At 40.7% G+C, this 18790-nt stretch overlaps 1 protein-coding gene across 1 annotated transcript in view; it reads right to left on the bottom strand.

Annotated features, from left to right (window-relative positions):
* LOC106087471 (rap guanine nucleotide exchange factor 4) overlaps positions 1-18790 on the bottom strand; it is a 528050-nt gene that overhangs the window by 508493 nt on the left and 767 nt on the right. The window lies entirely within an intron of this gene.

Below are 18790 nucleotides of genomic sequence, written 5' to 3'. Positions count from 1 at the left end.
TCTATTGAGCTCAGCCCAATGTCCTTTTTAGTATAAAAATATTGACCGCTTCGGGACTGGGGAGGAAGCAGAACGTAGAGCACAATGCGAACATGTAAGAGAGTACTAAGTTCGGCCAGGCCGAATCTTATATACCCTCCACCATGGATCGCATTTGTCGAGTTCTATGCACAGTATCTCTTTTTAGGCAAACAAAGAGTATTGAATAAGAACTGTTATGCTATTGGAGCTATATCAAGTTATAGTCCGATTCGGACCATAAATGAATGCTGAACATTGTAGAAGTCATTGTGTAATATTTCAGTTCATTCAGATAAGAATTGCGCCTTGTAGGGGCTCAAGAAGCAAAATAGGGAGATCGGTTTATAAAGGAGCTGTATCAAGCTATTGATCGATTCAGACCATAATAGATACGTATATTGAAGGTCATAAGAGAAGCTGTTGTACAAAATTTCTTCCAAAGATGAGAAGAAGGATGAGAATTGCGCCCTCTATTGGCTCAAGAAGTCAAGATCCCAGAACGGTTTATATGGCAGCTATTACAGGTTCTATACCGATTTGCGCCATACTGAGCACAGTTATTGAAAGTCATAACAAAACAACTCATGCAAAATTTCAGCCAAATCCGATGCGAATTGCGCGCTCTATTGGCTCAAGAAGTCAAGATCCATGATCGGTTCATATGACAGCTATACCAGATAATGATAATGAACAAAACACTACGTGCAAAATTTCAGTCCAATCGGATGAGAATTGCGCCCTCTAGAGGCTCAAGAAGTCAAGACCCAAGATCTGTTTATATGGCAGCTATATCAAAACATGAACCGATTTGAATCATACTTAATGCAGTTATTGGAAGTGACACCAAAATACAACGATCAGAATTTATGTCAAATCGGATAAGAATTGCGCCCTCTAGCGGCTCAAAACGTCAAGACCCAAGATCGGTTTATATGGCAGCTATATCAAATCATGGACCGATTTGGCCCATTCACAATCCCAACCGACCTACACTAATAAAAAAATATTTGTGCAAAATTTCAAGCGGCTAGCTTCACTTCTTCGGAAGTTAGCTTGCTTTCGACCGATAGACGGACGGACGGACGGACATGGCTATATCGACTTAAAATGACATGACCATCAATAATAAAGGGTGATTTTTTTGAGGTTAGGATTTTCATGCATTAGTATTTGACAGATCACGTGGGATTTCAGACATGGTGTCAAAGAGAAAGATGCTCAGTATGCTTTGACATTTCATCATGAATAGACTTGCTAACGAGCAACGCTTGCAAATCATTGAATTTTATTACCAAAATCAGTGTTCGGTTCGAAATGTGTTCATTCGATGTTACAAACAGAATGACGAAATTTGTATACCCCCATCCTATGGTGGAGGGTATAAGAAGATGCTGAAAATATGCAGTGATCGGAGTTATTAAGAGGTGCAAGAGTATTAACTTCATTCTTTTCAGGGTGTGAAGTTAAAAAAAAGTCGAGAGTATTATTTTGGTGTCCGTGGACACATGCGATATGTGTCGGTTTGTTCACTAGTTGTGCCAAACCATTATGAGCAGCGAAAAGATAAACGTATTGGCCCTCAAGAGTCGTATGACTCGAATGAGAATGCCAGGAGGAGTTGTGGACATTGAAATCCCCAGCGAAAACGATTTCACTGCCCCGAAAATCCTCCAAAATATTTGTAATGGAATCTGAAAGGGCGTCAAAGCCGTTCATAGATTCTTCCTCTCTGAGTTTAGACTTGGAGAAATCCGAAATTCAGTATATGTGATCCAATCCCGAATATAACCCAAAGGGAGTTTAATTCAGGATTCTGTGCGTCCAGGTGTTGTCGTCGTTGGAGCACTACATCATTACATACATATACCACGAGGACTCTGTGCGAAATAAAAAGAGGCAGAGTGTGGTACCCAGGGATGTGAAAATCCTGTGGATCTGAATCCTCACGCATCTGGGTCTCACAAAGAGCTAGAATGTTAGGACGGTGAAAATGAATATGTGCATGCACTGCAATGAAATTCGCCCTCAACCCTCGTATTTTTGACCGAATGTATACAGCTTAACATACTCTGTCGAAATTTTGGTATAGTCTAATCACTTTTTAATTAATCAGATTCCTTGCTTTATATTTGAATTCTTCTTTGTTCAAGTAGTGTAACTAGTGAATTTTGGGGTTGTTCAACGTGCCCGAATCCGTTACTGCGGGTTCGTACGCTTCGGCTGGACGCATTAGTAGAACAATTGAATCTGAAGCTTCAGGTTCAGTGCTATCTCATATATACAAGAAATACATCCATGGTGGTGGGTATTGAAAAATCAGCTCGGCTGAACTTAATACCTTTTTACTTGTTTAAATTTTTCTATATTTCAGTATGATGCTTTAAGAGAGCAAGCTTCCACTTTATATCAAGTATCATAAGCGAACAGGATTTGTGTATAGAAAAACAATGAATCATTGTCACTGGCAAGTGAATGGCAATAAATTTCACTTCAAGCTTCAGCATCCTCTCGAAGTACTTGATAATGTCATCAAGATAAAGGACTCAAATACAAAATATTTGTGTAGTGTATTGGCAAGAGTCAAATGAGCTTAATGGCTTTTATCTAAAATCTATGGTTGGTCTTTTATAAGAATGTAAATAAACCATAGAATAACTGAGTTACTCTAATAGGACTTTTTTTTTGAAGCGAAGCAATACTCAGTCAGAAATGTTTAAGAAATATGCATGCAATTTCCATTGTTATAAAGAGAATTGTGTATCAAAGTTGTCTTCTTGGACATAGAATTTACGAGGAACATTTTAATTAAATCAATCATTGACAGCAAGTAAAACCAGTAAGGAAAGGCTAAATTCGGGCGCAGTCAGCTATGTAATTCCCTACACCACCGAGCCTACCTAATAATTTTAATAAAAATATAACCTATGTCTAAATCAATTTAACACCTACAGGATTATCGATTGCAACAGCAAGATAAGACCCAAATTCTGGCTAACGCATTTGTAAAGGCGGATATTGGCTAAAAAACATATATGGGAGTTACAATTTGGACCGATTTTGATAAAAGTTTGCCCACACAATTTTGAATGGATCGGACCAAAATTGTGCTTCTACAGCCTTAAAACGTCATATCGGATGAAAGATATTTATGGAAGCTATATATAAATTTAATCCGACTTTCATGAATTTTTGGACACGTATTAAGACGTCAAACAAAACACCTGTTTGGAAAATTGGTAAAGATCGGACCAAAATTGTGGCTTTTACAGGCTTAAAATGCCATATCGAATGAAAGCTATATATGGGCGATATATATAAATATGATTCCATTTTGATGAAATCTTGCACAAGTATTAAAACGCCAAAAAAAGAACTTACGCTCTAGTCCCGCTCATAATATTCAAACCGTTCTGAGAGATTTTAATGGGAAAATATGGAAGGAAAACATCTTTGGTACAACAATCGGAAAATTGAGACTACACAAAGAAACTTCCGATAATGGATTGAGGCTAATAGACTTCGCCACGGCAAGGAACATGGTAGTTAGCAGCACCAGTTTCCAACATCGAAGGATTCACATGGCCACCCGATCAAAACATTAGAAACCAAATATATAGATCATGTTGTGAAAGGTGGAAGGCATTCAACCAGCATGTTAGATGTACCATCGATCAGAGGGGCGAACTTGGATTCCGATCATTACATTGTAGTAGCAAAGGTTCGCAACCGTCTTAGAGTGGAGAGAAACTTACGATCTATCACTGCACGCAACCTGGACATGCAAACACGACAGATGCACTCACAGAAAAAAAAATTTTCTGAAAATAGCAAACACAGTCTGCTGAATACGGACGATACGGGATAACTATGAGCACCACACATGCTGGAAGTTTGTGTGGTGTCCATCGTTATCACAGGAAGCTTAGCTGAAAGCTACGCGTCCACAGGTTGCGGATAGTAGAAAGGTCCGTTTCTTATGTTGAGTAGCTGCAAATGCGGCCGCGGGCAGTCAGCGAGGGTCTCAGTGAGGAGTCAGGTGGCACTGGCTCTTAATTAAATACTGAGTGCCAATGATACTCGAGATGACGAGGGGAGTTATTGGCGCCTTCAAATAACCAATGGCCAACATCACCGTCTGTTCCCAGATTAGGGGCGGCTGGAGGCGAGCGTCGGATCTTGGAGCAAGCGGCTCGCCACAACGAGGGATACATGTGCAATCCCACAAAACCCATGCGGTTGGGGCACTGGGCCAGTAACCCGCCCTCGGAAAACTATGAGAACTCCTATGAGAAACAAAGGAATAGTAAAAAAACGGACCCCCTCAAAATTGATTTTCGGATCTGCACCTGGAATGTCCGCACTCTTTATAGAGAAGGTGCAGTTTACGCGCTGGCGGATGTATTAGAGAAGTACAAGGCGCGGTAATATCTGGGCGATGGACTGGGAATGGCGTCACTACAACACCAAATAGAAGTATACTATAGCTGCCATGGTGGCGAACTATACTATAGCTGCCATAACACGAGGAATGAATTTGGCTGTGGATTTGTGGTTAGTCGGAGACTGAAACACCTTGTCTCCAGCTTTACTCCGGTGGATGAGAGGCTAGCCACAATCTGCTTAAAAGCTAAATTCTTCAACATCAGCCTTATTTGTGCCCATGCCCCGACGGAAGACAAAGATGAGCAGACCAAGGATATTTTCTACGAGCGCCTAGAGAGAGAATATAACCGCTGGCCCGCCCATGATATTAAAATCGTTCTGGGAGATTTTAATGCGAAGATAGGGAAGGAAGACATTTTTGGTCCAACAGTCGGAAAGTTTAGCCTCCACGATATAACGTCCAGTAATGGGTTGAGGCTGATAGATTTCTCAGCGGCAAAAAACTCGCCGCGGCAAAAAACATGACTTCACCATAAAAATATTCACAATGCCACATGGCTGTCACCCCATTAAAACACGAGAAATCAAATTGAACACGTTGTGATAGATGGAAGGCATTCATCCAGCGTGTTAGATGTACGATCGATCCGTGGAGCGAATATAGATTGGGATCATTACCTTGTTGCAGCAAAGGTTCGCACCTGTTTGAACATGGCGAGGAAAGTACGATCTGACACTGGAAGCTGGACATTGAAAAGCTGAAAACACAACAAATGGCAGCGGCATACTCCAGTCGACTGACAAAACAGCTTCATGAAAGCGCTCCTTGTTCCGATGATATAATGGCGCAGTGGCAAACTTTTGCCCACTCCACGGAAAATGCCGAGAAGTCCATACTTGGGTACCGGAAGCCTCCTCCAAAAAACCCATGGTACGACCAAGAGTGTCGAGATGCTACTGAAGCCAAGAATGCGGCATATACAGCAACCCTGCAATCAGTAGCAACGCGCCAGATGAAGGAGAGGTATCGGGAGAAAGGGAGAGAGGAGAAACGTCTATTCCGCAGAAAGAAAAAGGAAATGGAAAGACGTGAGTGTGAGCGAATTGAGATGTATACGATTCAGAATGAAGTTCGGAAATTCTACCAAAGAATTAAACATCAATCGGCTGGCTTTGGTGCAGGCACATCCTCCTGCAGAGACAAAGAAGGAAATTTGGTAACTGACACAGATAGTGTGCTGGGGATATGGAAAGAACATATTAACCTACTGCTAATGTCCGACGACCAATCCCTGATGATGGTCTATAATATTTACTTTCTACTCAGTATGAGGTCCAAGTGTGACCCGACTAAAGAACAAGGAGCCGACGGATTGCCCGCTGAACTATTTGAGACCGGATTTGACACATTGATATGGGGTATGCATCAGCTTGTCTGCGCAATCTGGCTAGAAAAACACATAACCGAATAAGTCTCCTCCCCATCGCATACAAGATTCTCTCGAGCGTACTGTGTGAAAGATTAATGTCAATGTGACAATTGGGCCCTATCAATGCGACTTTAGACCTAGTAAATCCATAATAGACCAGATATTCACACTGCGTAAAATTCTGGAAAAGACCCGAGAGAGATAAATCAACACCTACCATCTCTTTGTTGATCCCTGTTGGTATCCCTGCAAAATTAACACTTGCTGAAACCCGTTCCTCAGTAGGTTAGGTTAGGTTAGGGTGTAGATATTAATCTGACCCATGTTACTATGGACATACACCTAAGCCAGTAGTAATCGGATTGTTGTGCGCTCCAAAAACTAGAAAGAAAATTTTAAGTTAAGAATTCGACTTACAAAATCCTTAATTGTTTTCAATACCACTCCCCTAAATTGGTTCATGTATTGTGGTTGGTTCTGGTATTGTGTCTCCACCTAAGTGCCGATATCTATTAGACGCGAAAGCCGAGCAATGACAAAGGAATGCTTTAACGTCTCATCATCTTCTCCGCATGCCCTACACATACTATCACTTGCCGCACCGATTTTACATAAGTGAGCTCGTAGTCCTATGTGTCCCGTTATGATACCAATAGCTATACTGACCTCCTTCTTACTTCCTTTCAGTAATGGGCTCGTCTTCTCACGATCTGGATCCCTCCATATGATTTTCGCCGTCCTACCGACCATTTCGTTGTTCCACAATGTTGCATGCGCATTCGTCGCCCACTCCCTTAACTCGGACTGCGTCGACCCGAAAGGCTTCGTGTAAACCAAGTTTATTGACGGTAGTCCTCTGGTCTTCACCGCCAAATCGTCTGCCCTTTCATTTCTCCTTACTCCGTTATGACCCGGCACCCAAACGATGCGGATTTTGCCATCTTCAGAGAAGGCGTTAATTTCCTTCTTACACTGCAAGACTGTTCGAGGCCTTACCTTCCTGGTTTTCATTGCCCTTATGACAATTCTACTGTCAGTAAAGATGTTCACACTCGACGTCCTCGCGTCAGCACCATACTACTTCACGCATTCTGGGATCGCCCGGATCTCCGCCTGCAGGACCGTATTACCGTCCGGGCCCGGGAACGGGCTCCGTCAATCCAAGACTGTGCCGATGGCAGCAGTGCCTTACAATCGACTTCAAGGTTCATCTCAGGTATCCGATCGGAAACCTCTTCCCTTCCTTCCAGGTTTCCTATCGTCGCCTCGATTCTACCGCGATGGTATGAGCTGCTTCCATCCTCATTTCATTCTCCCATCGCCTTATAGTCTCAAAGTCTCATAGCAGCAGTTGCTGCCCCACTCTTAATCTGTATGTCAATGGGTCGGATATCTAGAATAGTCTCCAGTGCCCTAGTGGGCGAGGTCCTCATCGCTCCAGCTATGTTCAAGACAACATGTTCTCTGAACCTGCTGTATGGTCCTTATGTTCCACTTTTTCTCCATACCAGTCCACAAAACTACTGAGGCGTAAGTAAGTATTGGTCTAATCACGCTCCTGTAGAGCCAGTGGACTATCCTCGGATTCAGGCCCCATTTCGAGCCTATGGTCCGTCTACATAGTGCCCAACATCTGTGAGCCTTCTCAGTACGCTCCTGAATGTGACACTTCCAATTCAGTTTCTGTCCAAGATCACACCTAAGTATTTGACCTTGTCAGATATCGAAATCGTTTTATTGAGGAAACGTGGTGCGTTAAATTGGCCCACCTTCGTATTCCTCGTGAACAGACATATTTCAGTCTTCTCTGGGTTAACATTGAGACCTCTGGGTCTAGCATATGCCATGCTATATGCAAGACACTTTCGGACCTACTGCGTAGAAGACGGGTTCAAATCCCTCCTCAGTCAGCATCCGTAATAGGTCATTTATGGTGGTCACCCATAGGAGTGGCGATAAAATTCCCCCTGTGGCGTGCCCTGTGCCACTTTCTCCCTTATATTTATGCCATGAGACACACAATTTATCCACCTGTTCTTTAGCATATGGTCTATTTAGTCTCTAAGCACCGGGTCCACCCATTACTGGTCTAAGGATTGGATCAGAGTGTCGGTCCACACATTGTTAAAAGATCCTCAGTAAGAAAAAGAAAGAATCTCGCCGAATCATTCAATACCAAGCGAGGTTTCAGACAAGGAGACAGCTTATCGTGTAATCTCTTTAATACTGTGCCAAGTACGGTTTAAATCGGTCTATATCCTGATATAGATCCCATATAAACCGATCTCTCGATTTGACTTCTTGAGCCCTTACAAGCCATAATTTTTGTCCGAATTGGCTGAAATTAGGCATGTAGCGTTTAGTTATGCCTTTCAATTACGGTCTAAATGGGTCTATAATCTGATATAGCTCCTATATAAACCGATCTCCCGATTTTAGTCCCACAAGCCGCAATTTTTGCGCGTTTTGGCTGAAATATTGTATGCTGTTCCAAGAACGGTCCAAATCGGTCTATAACATGATACAGCTCACATATAAACCGACCTCCAGGTTTGATATCTTGAGTCCTTACAAACCGCAATTTTTGTCCAATTTGGCTGAAATCGTGCATGTGGTATTCCGTTATGAATTCCAACAAATGTGCCAAATGCGGTCCAAGTCGTATATCCAAGTCAATAACCTCATATAGCATAAAAAACGATCTCCCGAACTAAACTGTGTCAAATACGGTCCAAATCAGTCTATAACCGGATATAGCTCCCATATAAAGCGGTCTCTCGATCATCCTTGTTCGGTTCCTAGAAGCTTTAATTTTTGATGGTTTGGTATGTAGAATAAAATTATGCCCTTCAACTACATTTATATAGCATAAATTTTTAGAAGAATCCATGGTGGTAGGTTCCCAAGACTATCAAATGCACTATATTGTAACATCCTGGAACAAAGTAGTGGCCTTTAAAAATAGAGATATTGAGCTGAAACTTTGCACGTATTCTTTTTTGTCCATAAGCAGGTTAAGTTCAAAGATTCGAAGTATAAAGATATAGTCCGATATAGCTCCCATATAGACCGATCCGCCGATTTAGGGTCATAGGCCCATAAAAACCACATATATTATCTGATTGGGCTGAAATTTGGGACAGTGGGTTGTGTTAGGCCACTCAACATCTTTCTTTAATTTGGTACGGATCGGTCCAGATTTGGATATAGCTGCCATATAGACCAATCTCCCGATGTAAGGTCTTTCGCCCATAAAAGACGCATTTATTGTCCGATTATGCCAAAATTTGGGACAGTGATATATACTGATATACTTCTGCAATAAGGCACAGATCGGTCCAGATTTTGATATAGCTGCCATATAGACCGATTTATCGATTTACGGTTTTGAGCCCATGAAAGGGACAGTCAGTTGTGTTAGGACCTTCGATATCCCTCTTCAATTTGGCCCAGATCAATCGAGATTTGAATATAGCTGCCATATAGACCGATCTCTCGATTTTTGGTTTTGGGTCATAAAAGGCGCATTTATTGTCCGATTTCGCCGAAATTTATGACAGTGAGTTGTGTTAGGACCTTCAACATCCTTCTTCAATTTGGCCCAGATCGGTCCAGAGATGAATATAGCTGACATATAGATCGATCTCTCGATTTAAGGTTTTAGGTACATAAAAGTCGCATTTGTTGTCCAATTTCGCCGAAATTAGGGATCATTGAGTTGTGTTAGGCTCTTCGACATGTTTCTGCAATTTGGTCCAGATCGGTCCAGATTTGGATATAGCTGCCTTACAGAGCGATCCGCCGATTAGAGTCTTAGGCTCATAAAAGCCACATTTATTATACGATTTTGCTGAAATTTGGGGCAGTGAGTTGTATTAGGCCCTTCGACATCCTTCTTCAATTTGATCCAGATCGGTCCAGATTTGAATATAGCTGTCATATAGACCGATCTCTAGATTTACGGTTTTGGGGACATAAAAGGCGCATTTATTTTCCGATTTCGCCACAATTTGTGACAGTGACTTGTGTTAGGCTTCTCGACATCCGTGTCGTATATGGGTATCCAAAGTTCGACCCTGCCAATGTGTTGCAAACGGTTTGGTGAAGTAAGTAAACATTTGGCATGGTTAATAGAAATATGGTGGAGGAGCCTAAAAATGATTTGCAATTTTCGATTCTTTTATGATATATTGTTTTGCAATATTTTCATTGATAAGTTTTATTGTGGTTTTCTCTGTGCCTTACAAAAGCTTTGAGGGGAAAAATCGTAATTATATTATTTATTTCAAAAGATGAATGCCGCTTATCGTATTTAAGCGAGATCTGCTAATTCCTTTGTAAGTCTTATATTTGTGTTTTGTATTGCTGGGAAGAAGAAAAAGGCTTCCATTTTTTTTCGTTTATGCCATGAAATACATTCTATTCAACTTAGCTTTAAATTAGGTTTATTTGCTTTGCTCCAAAAATCGAAAAAAAAAGAAATTTGGGGTAGCCTAACAAATAACAAAGCCCCAAAGTGGGAAATGAAATCCTTGAACTTCGTTCGGTTTGAGCCGGAGCATTGATTAATAATGGCAGACAGACCATTCTGTACATGTGTCATTTAAGGATACAATGCCTTGTTGTTTGCCTGTGTGGGCAAGTGGTGGTGAGGGTGTTGTAGTCCAATGATATCCACACTCGCACACCAGACGTGTCGTCCTCCATTCATAAAATATACGAGTATTTCTTATGCTATTTTGTGTCAGTGGCCTTTCCTATATATGTATGTATGTATGTATGTGTGGGGTGGTAGGGGCCAGAGAAAGAGTGGTAATTTATTGTTTGCCTAAAAGTCCTTATTAAAAATAAAATGCGTAAGGAAAAAGGTATAACTTACAATGCTGCTCATAACCAGCCAGCATGGGGCCAAATGGGCCCTTTTTCCGAATAGAACCGCTGTGAAGGATGCTTCTGCTGCATAGTGGTCTGTTGCATTACTTTTAGTGGCCAAAAAAGGACAAGTGTGGACTCCCTGTTCTCAAGAAGTCTAATGGGGGAGGCCAATTTATATGGGAGTCCAATTGGGTTATAAACCGATAAGTATTTTGCTTATCGGTTTATAACCCAATTGGTCTCGAGGTTCATAAAAAATGTATAAAGCTTAGTGTGAGTCAAATATTGGAATTGAGGACTCAAGTGGTTAAAATAGTCAAATCGGTAGATACGAGTTATATACGGTTTTATACCCATCCTTATCTATTTAATCCCCGAGTTCCAGCTTATACTATTGTTGACCAATAATTTTTTATCTTCATCCCAATGTGTGTTGTATTAAAATATCATCTCACCCACATATGGCCTAAAGGAATAATGGTAAAGGACGTTCAAATGTTGTGCCAACAAAGGATTTATCCTGCTGTTGCTTACTGCGACCATTCATTGTTAGGGCGATGAGAAATTGCCGAGTAAGTCAAGTCTATGCTGGGCGAAGAGGTTAATTAAGCATATTTGCCAAGAGAGCTGGCACAAGGCAAGTGCCTTATATCCTGCCCCGTATAGCAGCCTATGCGGCTTCTTTTGTGAAGACTAGTCCTTGTGTTGGCCTATTCTCTGCTCTGCATCTCAGTTTAATTGGCACCCTGTTCAGTGCGAAGACCGTCCGAATGACTAAACATTTACGTTATTAGTTGTCTACTTAATGAATTTATCAGAGAGTTTTGTGTGCAATTTAATGAGTGCACCACACACTGCTTGTTATTAGGAGCTCAATTGAAAATGCTCTACTCAACTTGTGGCAACAATGTGTCTGCTACAAACACCACAATGTGGTCATTGGCCTCGACGCATTTCCATTGAACAAATAACAAATGTGCATGGAAATCTTCAAAAACATTTGGACAAAAATTGATCACAGGCAAAGGATTAAATCATCACATTGAACGAAAGAAATTTTTTAATAGCCTAACCGTTAACATAGCTCGGACGTGCTGAATAGGCGGCAAATTTAAACAAATAAATGTGTCCTATAACTGATTTATTATACCCTACACCACTACTGTGATGCAAGGTATTATAAGTTTGTGCATTTGTTTGCAACGCTAAGAAGGAAAAGAGATAAACCCGTTGATAAGTATACAGATCGACTCAGAATCGCTTTCTGATTCGGTTTAGCTATGTCTGTCTGTCTGTCCGTCTGTCTTCTGTCTGTCTGTTCGTCTGCCTGTCCGTCTGTCCATATTAAACTGTGTACAAACTACAGGTCGCAATTTTCATCCGATCATCTTCAATTTCGGTATGGGCATGTTTTTCGGCCTAGAGACGAAGGCTATTGAAATTGGAAAAAATCGGTTCAAATTTGAATATAGCTCCCCTATACATGTTCGTCCGATTTGCAGTAATAATGCAATAAAATGGTCATTTAATAACCGATTCTCTCGAAATTTGGCAGGATGGATTTTCTTATGACTCTCGACATTACAGGAGAATTTAATAGAAATCGGTTCAGATTTGGATATAGCTCCCATATATATGTACGTCTGATTTGCAGTAAAAATGCAATAAAATTGCCATATGTTAACCGATTCTCTCGAAATTTGGCAGAACGAAATTTTCTATGACTTTCGACATTACTGGTGAATTTAAAAGAAATCGGTTCAGATTTGGATGTAGCTCCCATATATATGTTCGTCCGATTTGCAGTAATAATGCAATAAAATGGTCTATTGTTAACCGATTCTCTTGAAATTTGACGTGAACATTTTTTTTATGACTTTCAACTTTACTGGTGAATTTCAAAGAAATCGGTTCAGATTTAGATATAGATCCCATATATATGTTCGTCCGATTTGCAGTAATAATGCAATAAAATTGTCATTTGCTAACCGATTCCCTCGAAATTTAACAGTAAGGATTTTTTTATGACTTTCGACATTACAGGTGAATTTCATAGACATCGGCTCAGATTTGGATATAGCTTCCATATATATGTTCGTCCGATTTGCAGTAATAATGCAATAAAATGGTCATATGTTAACCGATTCTTTCGAAATTTGGCGAAAATCGGCTCAGATTTGGATATAGCTTCCATATATATGTTCGTCCGATTTGCAGTAATAATGCAATAAAATGGTCATATGTTAACCGATTCTCTCGAAATTTGGCGGAAAGAATTTTCTTCTGACTTTCGATATTACTGGTGAATTTCATAGAAATCGGTTTAGATTTGGATATAGCTCCCAAATATATATATGTACGTCCGATTTGCAGTAATAATGCAATAAAATGGTCACTTGTAAACCGATTCTCTCGAAATTTAGCAGGAAGGATTTTTTTATGACTTTCGACATTACTGATGAATTTCATAGAAATCGGTTTGGATTTGGATATAGCTCCCATATATATGTTCGTCCGATTTGCAGTAATAATGCAATAAAATGGTCATTTGTTAACCGATTCTCTCAAAATTTGGCGAAAAGAATTTTAATCTAACTCTCGACATTACCGGTGAATTTCATGGAAATCGGTTCAGATTTTAATACAGCTCCCATATACATGTACGTCCGATTTGCGGTAATAATGCAATAAAATAGTCATTTGTCAACCGATTCTCTCGAAATTTGGCACAACGAATTTTTCTATGAATTTCAATATTACTGGTGAATTTCGTAGAAATCGGTTCAAATTAGGATAAAGCTCCCATATATATGTACGTCCGATTTGCAGTAATAGTGCAATGAAATGGTCATATGTTAACCTATTCTCTCGAAATTTGGCACGACGAATTTTTTTATGACTTTCGATATTACTGGTGAATTTCATAGAAATCGGTTCATATTTGGACATAGCTCCCATATATATGTACGTCTGTTTTGCAGTAATAATGCAATAAAATGGCCATTTGTTAACCGTTTCCCACGAAATTTAGCAGTAAGTATTTTTCTATGACTTTTGACATTACTGTTGAATTTCATAGAAATCGGTTCAGATTTAGATATAGCTGCCATTATGTATATCGCTTGATTTACACTTCTAGAGCCACTGCATGCGCATTTATTGACCAATCATGCATAAACTTTGTACATCGCTTTCCTCATAAAGTACCACAATATCTCAAGAGTTTGCTCCAAATAGGTTCAGATTTAGATATAGATCCCATATATATGTTGGTTCGATTTTGGGTAATTTGCCATTATGTTGTCATTTGTCAACCATGGCTAATACAGTTTGAACATAATTGCTCAAAATTTTATATGAGTTGTTTAATAACCCATCTGAAAACATCCGCCGACGACCATCAAAATTGGTTCAGAATTGGATATAGCTCCCCATTGTACTTATATGGCAGGTGTAGGTTACTATACATTCAGCACCGCCCGACTTTTGCCCTTCCTTAATGGTTTTTGATGTTCACGCCTGGATTTGAATCAAAGTGTTCGTCGTCAAAGACTGATATGCTAACCTCTGCGCCACGGTGGCCCCCACAAAACAATTAGGTGAGGTTAGGTGCAGATACTAATCCGACCCATGCCTCTATGAACATACACCTAAGCCAGTAATCGGCTTTAAAGTAACCTCTAAAAGAAAATTTTAAGTTAGGAATTCCGTGCTACTTACAAAATCCTTAATTGTTTTCAATACCACTCCCCTGGGTTGGTTCATGTTTAGTATTGTGTCTCCACCTAAGTGCCGGTATCTGTTAGACGCGAAAGCCGGGCAATGAAAAAGGAAATGCTTCAACGTCTCATCATCTTTCCCGCACGCCCTACAGTGAGCTCGTAGTCGTTAGTGTCTTGACCTCCTTCTGACTGCCTTTCAGTAATAGGGTCGTCTCCTCACGATTTGGATCTCCCCATAGGATTTTCGCGTCCTACCGATCGTTTCGCTGTTCCATAATGTTGCATTCGTATTCGTCGCCCATTCCCTTAACTCGGACTGCGTCGACCCGAAAGACTTCGGGTTAACCAAGTTCATTGACGGCAGTCCTCTGGCCTTCACCGCCAAATCGTCTGCCCTTTCATTTCTTCTTACTGCGTTATGGCCCGGCACCCACACAATGCGGATTTTGCCATCCTCAGAAAAGGCGTTATTCTCTTTCTTACAGTGCAAGAATGTATGTGACCTTATCGTCCTCGTTGTTATTGCCCTTATGGCAATTTTACTGTCGGTAAAGATGTTCACACTCAACCTCACCTAACGCTACTTTTCTAAGGCCTAATGACTTAAATCGGGTCATCGGTATATAAGGCAGCTATATATTTAAATACAGTGCTACCTTGACAATATTCGGTACGATCGTCGAGCAGCCTTAAGGTCCCAAGACCGAAAATTGGGAGTTTGGTGTAGTACAAGGGGGCTATATTAAGGTATGGTGCGATATAGCCCATCCTTGAACTTAACTTGCCCATAGACGAAAAAGGGATCGGTGCAAAGTTTCAGCTCATTGTCTTTATTTTAAAAACGACGGCCCACATTGTCATGGTCGGTAAATATGGCCGATTTAGGGGTGTTTTGGGGATTGGGGTGGTCGCCAAAACACTAGAATATCAGAAACGTTCTCTATTCCCATATATCTGTATATCATTTATTTGAACCTCATATTGCCATTGGCATCAAAATTGGATATCAAATTCGTTTCAAATCTCTTTAAACTCCTTATTGCAAAAGTCAGCAAATATGTCCGGTTTGAGGTATTGGCCGTAAGAACTATAAATATTTAGTTCCACTCTTTTTAAAACCCAAATTGTCTTGGTGAGCAAATAGGTCCTATTTGGGGGTTGTTATAGTGGTGGGACCAAATATCTTTAATTTGAGCCCCATATTTCCATAGTCTGCAAACATGACCGGCTTGGGGGGTGTTTTGGGGGATGGGCGGCCACTCTGTGAGTTGGCCTTGAAAATATACATCGGATTCGTGTTCCACTCTAAAAACCCTCTTATTTGAGCCTCATATTGCAAAAGTCAGCAAATACTTACTATTTGGGTGGTGTTGTGGGGGTGGGGTGGCTCCATAGACACTTTTCCCAGATATTGATATCAGATTAGTGCTTTACTCCCAAAGACCTTTCATTTGAGCCCCATGTGGCTATAGTCGTAAATGTGTCCCCTTTGGTGGAGGTTTTTGGGGAGAGGCGGCTCTCCAAACACTTGGTCTCATATTTGGATATCAGATTCGAATTCTACACTGAAAACCCTTTTATTGGAGCCCCATATTCCCATGGTCAGTAAATAAGTCCTGTTTGGGGGTGTTTTGGGGAAGGGGTGAACCCCCAGAAACGTGGTCCCACATTTGAATATCAGATTCGTATTCTACTCGCAAATACCTATCATTTTAGTCCCATATTGCCATGGTCGGTAAATATGTCCGATTTGGGGGTGTTCTGGGGGTTGGGGTGGTCCCCCTAGCACTTGGTTCGACAAATGGATATCAGATACGTTTTCTTATTCTAAATACCTTTCATTTGAGTCCCATATTGCCGTGATTGGTCTATATATATATATGTGTTTGGTGGGTTTTAGGGTGGGGCGGCCCCCATAGGTACCCCATCGGAAATTTGGACACGAAATCGCTTAAATCGCACTACCCATCTCCGAGTACTGGCGTTTCTGAAAATTAGGGTAAGGGGGAGGGTCCGCCCCCCCCTTCAGATATCAAAAAATGTAGTACCCTATTTTCACCACGGGATAATTTTGCACCATATGTGAAAATTTCAAGAAAATCGGTTCAGCCGTTTCTGAGTCCATAAGGAACACACAAACATACAAACAAACAAACAAATTGATTTTTATATATAAGATTTGTACTTAACTTTTAAATTCCTTTCATTTGATACCCATATTGCCTAAAGCAGTGAAAGAGTCCTGTAGGAGTTTTTTTTTTTTTTTGGGTGGGGGAGTCCCCCCACTTTGGGCGAATTATGTATATCAAATTCATACTCTACTCTAAAATACCTTTCATTTGATACCAATATTGCCTAATCGGTGCACATGTCCGCCCAGGTGGGTTTTGGGATGGGGTGTCCACCCAGGTTATTTGACCTTAAAATTATATACCAATTTCTTGTTTTTGAGATACCATAAGGTGGCATACAAAATTTTGCTTAAATTGGTGCACGTATCTCCGAGATCTGATGTTTTTGAAAATACCGGTATGGGGAGGGTCCGCCCCCCCTTCGGATATCAAAAAATGTAGTACCTTATTTTCACCGGGGGCCCAAACTCTACCATCTGTGAAAATTACGTTACAGACAAACAAACTAACTAACAAAGCGCAACAATTTCTTTTTATACTCACCACCGAAGGATGGGGGTTTATTCATTTTGTCATTCCGTTTGCAACACCTCGAAATATTCATTTCCGACCCTATAAAGTGTAAATATTCTCGATCAGCGTAAAAATCTAGGACGATCTAGACATGTCCGTCCGTCTGTCTGTTGAAATCGCGCTACAAACTTTAAAAATAGAGATTTTGTGCTGAAACTTTGCAAAGATTCTTGTTTTTTTCCATAAGCAGGTTAAGTTCGAAGATGGGCTATATCGGACTATATCTTGATATAGCCCCCCATATAGATCGATCGGCCGATTTAGGGTCTTAGGCCCATAAAAGCCACATTTATTATCCGATTTTGCTGAAATTTGGGACAGTGAGTTTTGTTAGGCCCTTCGACATCCTTCGATAATTTGGCCCAGATCGGTCCAGATTTGGATATAGCTGCCATATAGACCGATCCTCCGATTTAGGGTCTTAGGCCCATAAAAGCCACATTTATTATCCGATTTTGCTGAAATTTGGGACAGTGGGTTGTGTTAGGTCCTTCGGCATCCTTCGTCAATTTGGCCCAGATCGGTTTGGGTTTGGATATAGCTGCCATATAGACCGATTCTCCGATATAGGGTCTTAGACCCATAAAAGCCACATTTATTATCCGATGTTGCTGAAATTTGGGACAGTAAGTTGTGTTAGCCCTTTGGATATCCTTCGTTAATTTGGCCCAGATCGGTCCAGATTTGGATATAGCTGCCATATAGACCGATCTCTCCATTTAAGGTTTTGGGCCTATAAAAGGTGCATTTATTGTCCGATTTCGCCAAAATTTAGGACAGTTAGTTAAGTTAAGCCCCTTGACATACTTCTGCAATATGGCACAGATCGGTATAGATTTGGGTATGGCTGCCAAAAAGACCAATCTCTCGGTGTTAGGTTTTGGGGCCATAAAAGGCGCAATCATTGTCCTATGTCGCCGAAATTTGGGACAGTAAGTTGTGTTAGGCCTTACGACTTCGTTCTTCAATTTGGTTCAGATCGGTCCAGATTTGGAAACAGCTGCTATATAGCCCGATCTCTCGATTTAAGGTCTTGCGCCCATAAAAGGCACATTTATTGTCTGATTTTGCCGAAATTTGAGACAGTGAGTTGTGTTAGGCCTTTCGACATCGTTCTTCAATTTGTCCAGATCGGTCCAGATTTGAATATAGGTGCCATATAGACCGATCTCTCTATTTAAGGTCTTGCACCCATAAAAGGCGCATTTATTGTCCGATTTCGCCGAGATTTGGGACAGTGCGTTCCGTTAAGCTTTCCGAAATTTTTCTGCAACTTGGCCCAAATCGGTCCAGATTTCGATATAGCTGCCATGTAGACCGATATCTCGATTTAAAGTCTTGGTCCTATAAAAGGCACATTTATATTCCGATTTCACTGAAAATTGGCACAGTGTCTTATGTTAGGCTTTTCGACATCCATGTCGTATATGGTTCAGATCGGTTTATTTTTAGATATAGCTACTAAAAAGACCAATATTTTGTTATACACAATTGAACAATGACTTGTACTTAGTATTTGGTCCAAATCGGAACATATTTCGATATAGCTGCTATGGGACATAAGGTATGCAATTTTCACCGGATTTTGATGATAGGTGGTTTATATATATACCCAAGTTGGTAGGTATCCAAAGTTCGGCCTGGCCGAACTTAA

Source organism: Stomoxys calcitrans, chromosome 5 (assembly GCF_963082655.1).
Source record: "Stomoxys calcitrans chromosome 5, idStoCalc2.1, whole genome shotgun sequence".
Lineage (NCBI taxonomy): Eukaryota > Metazoa > Arthropoda > Insecta > Diptera > Muscidae > Stomoxys > Stomoxys calcitrans.
This window is presented reverse-complemented; position numbering and strand designations above follow the sequence as displayed.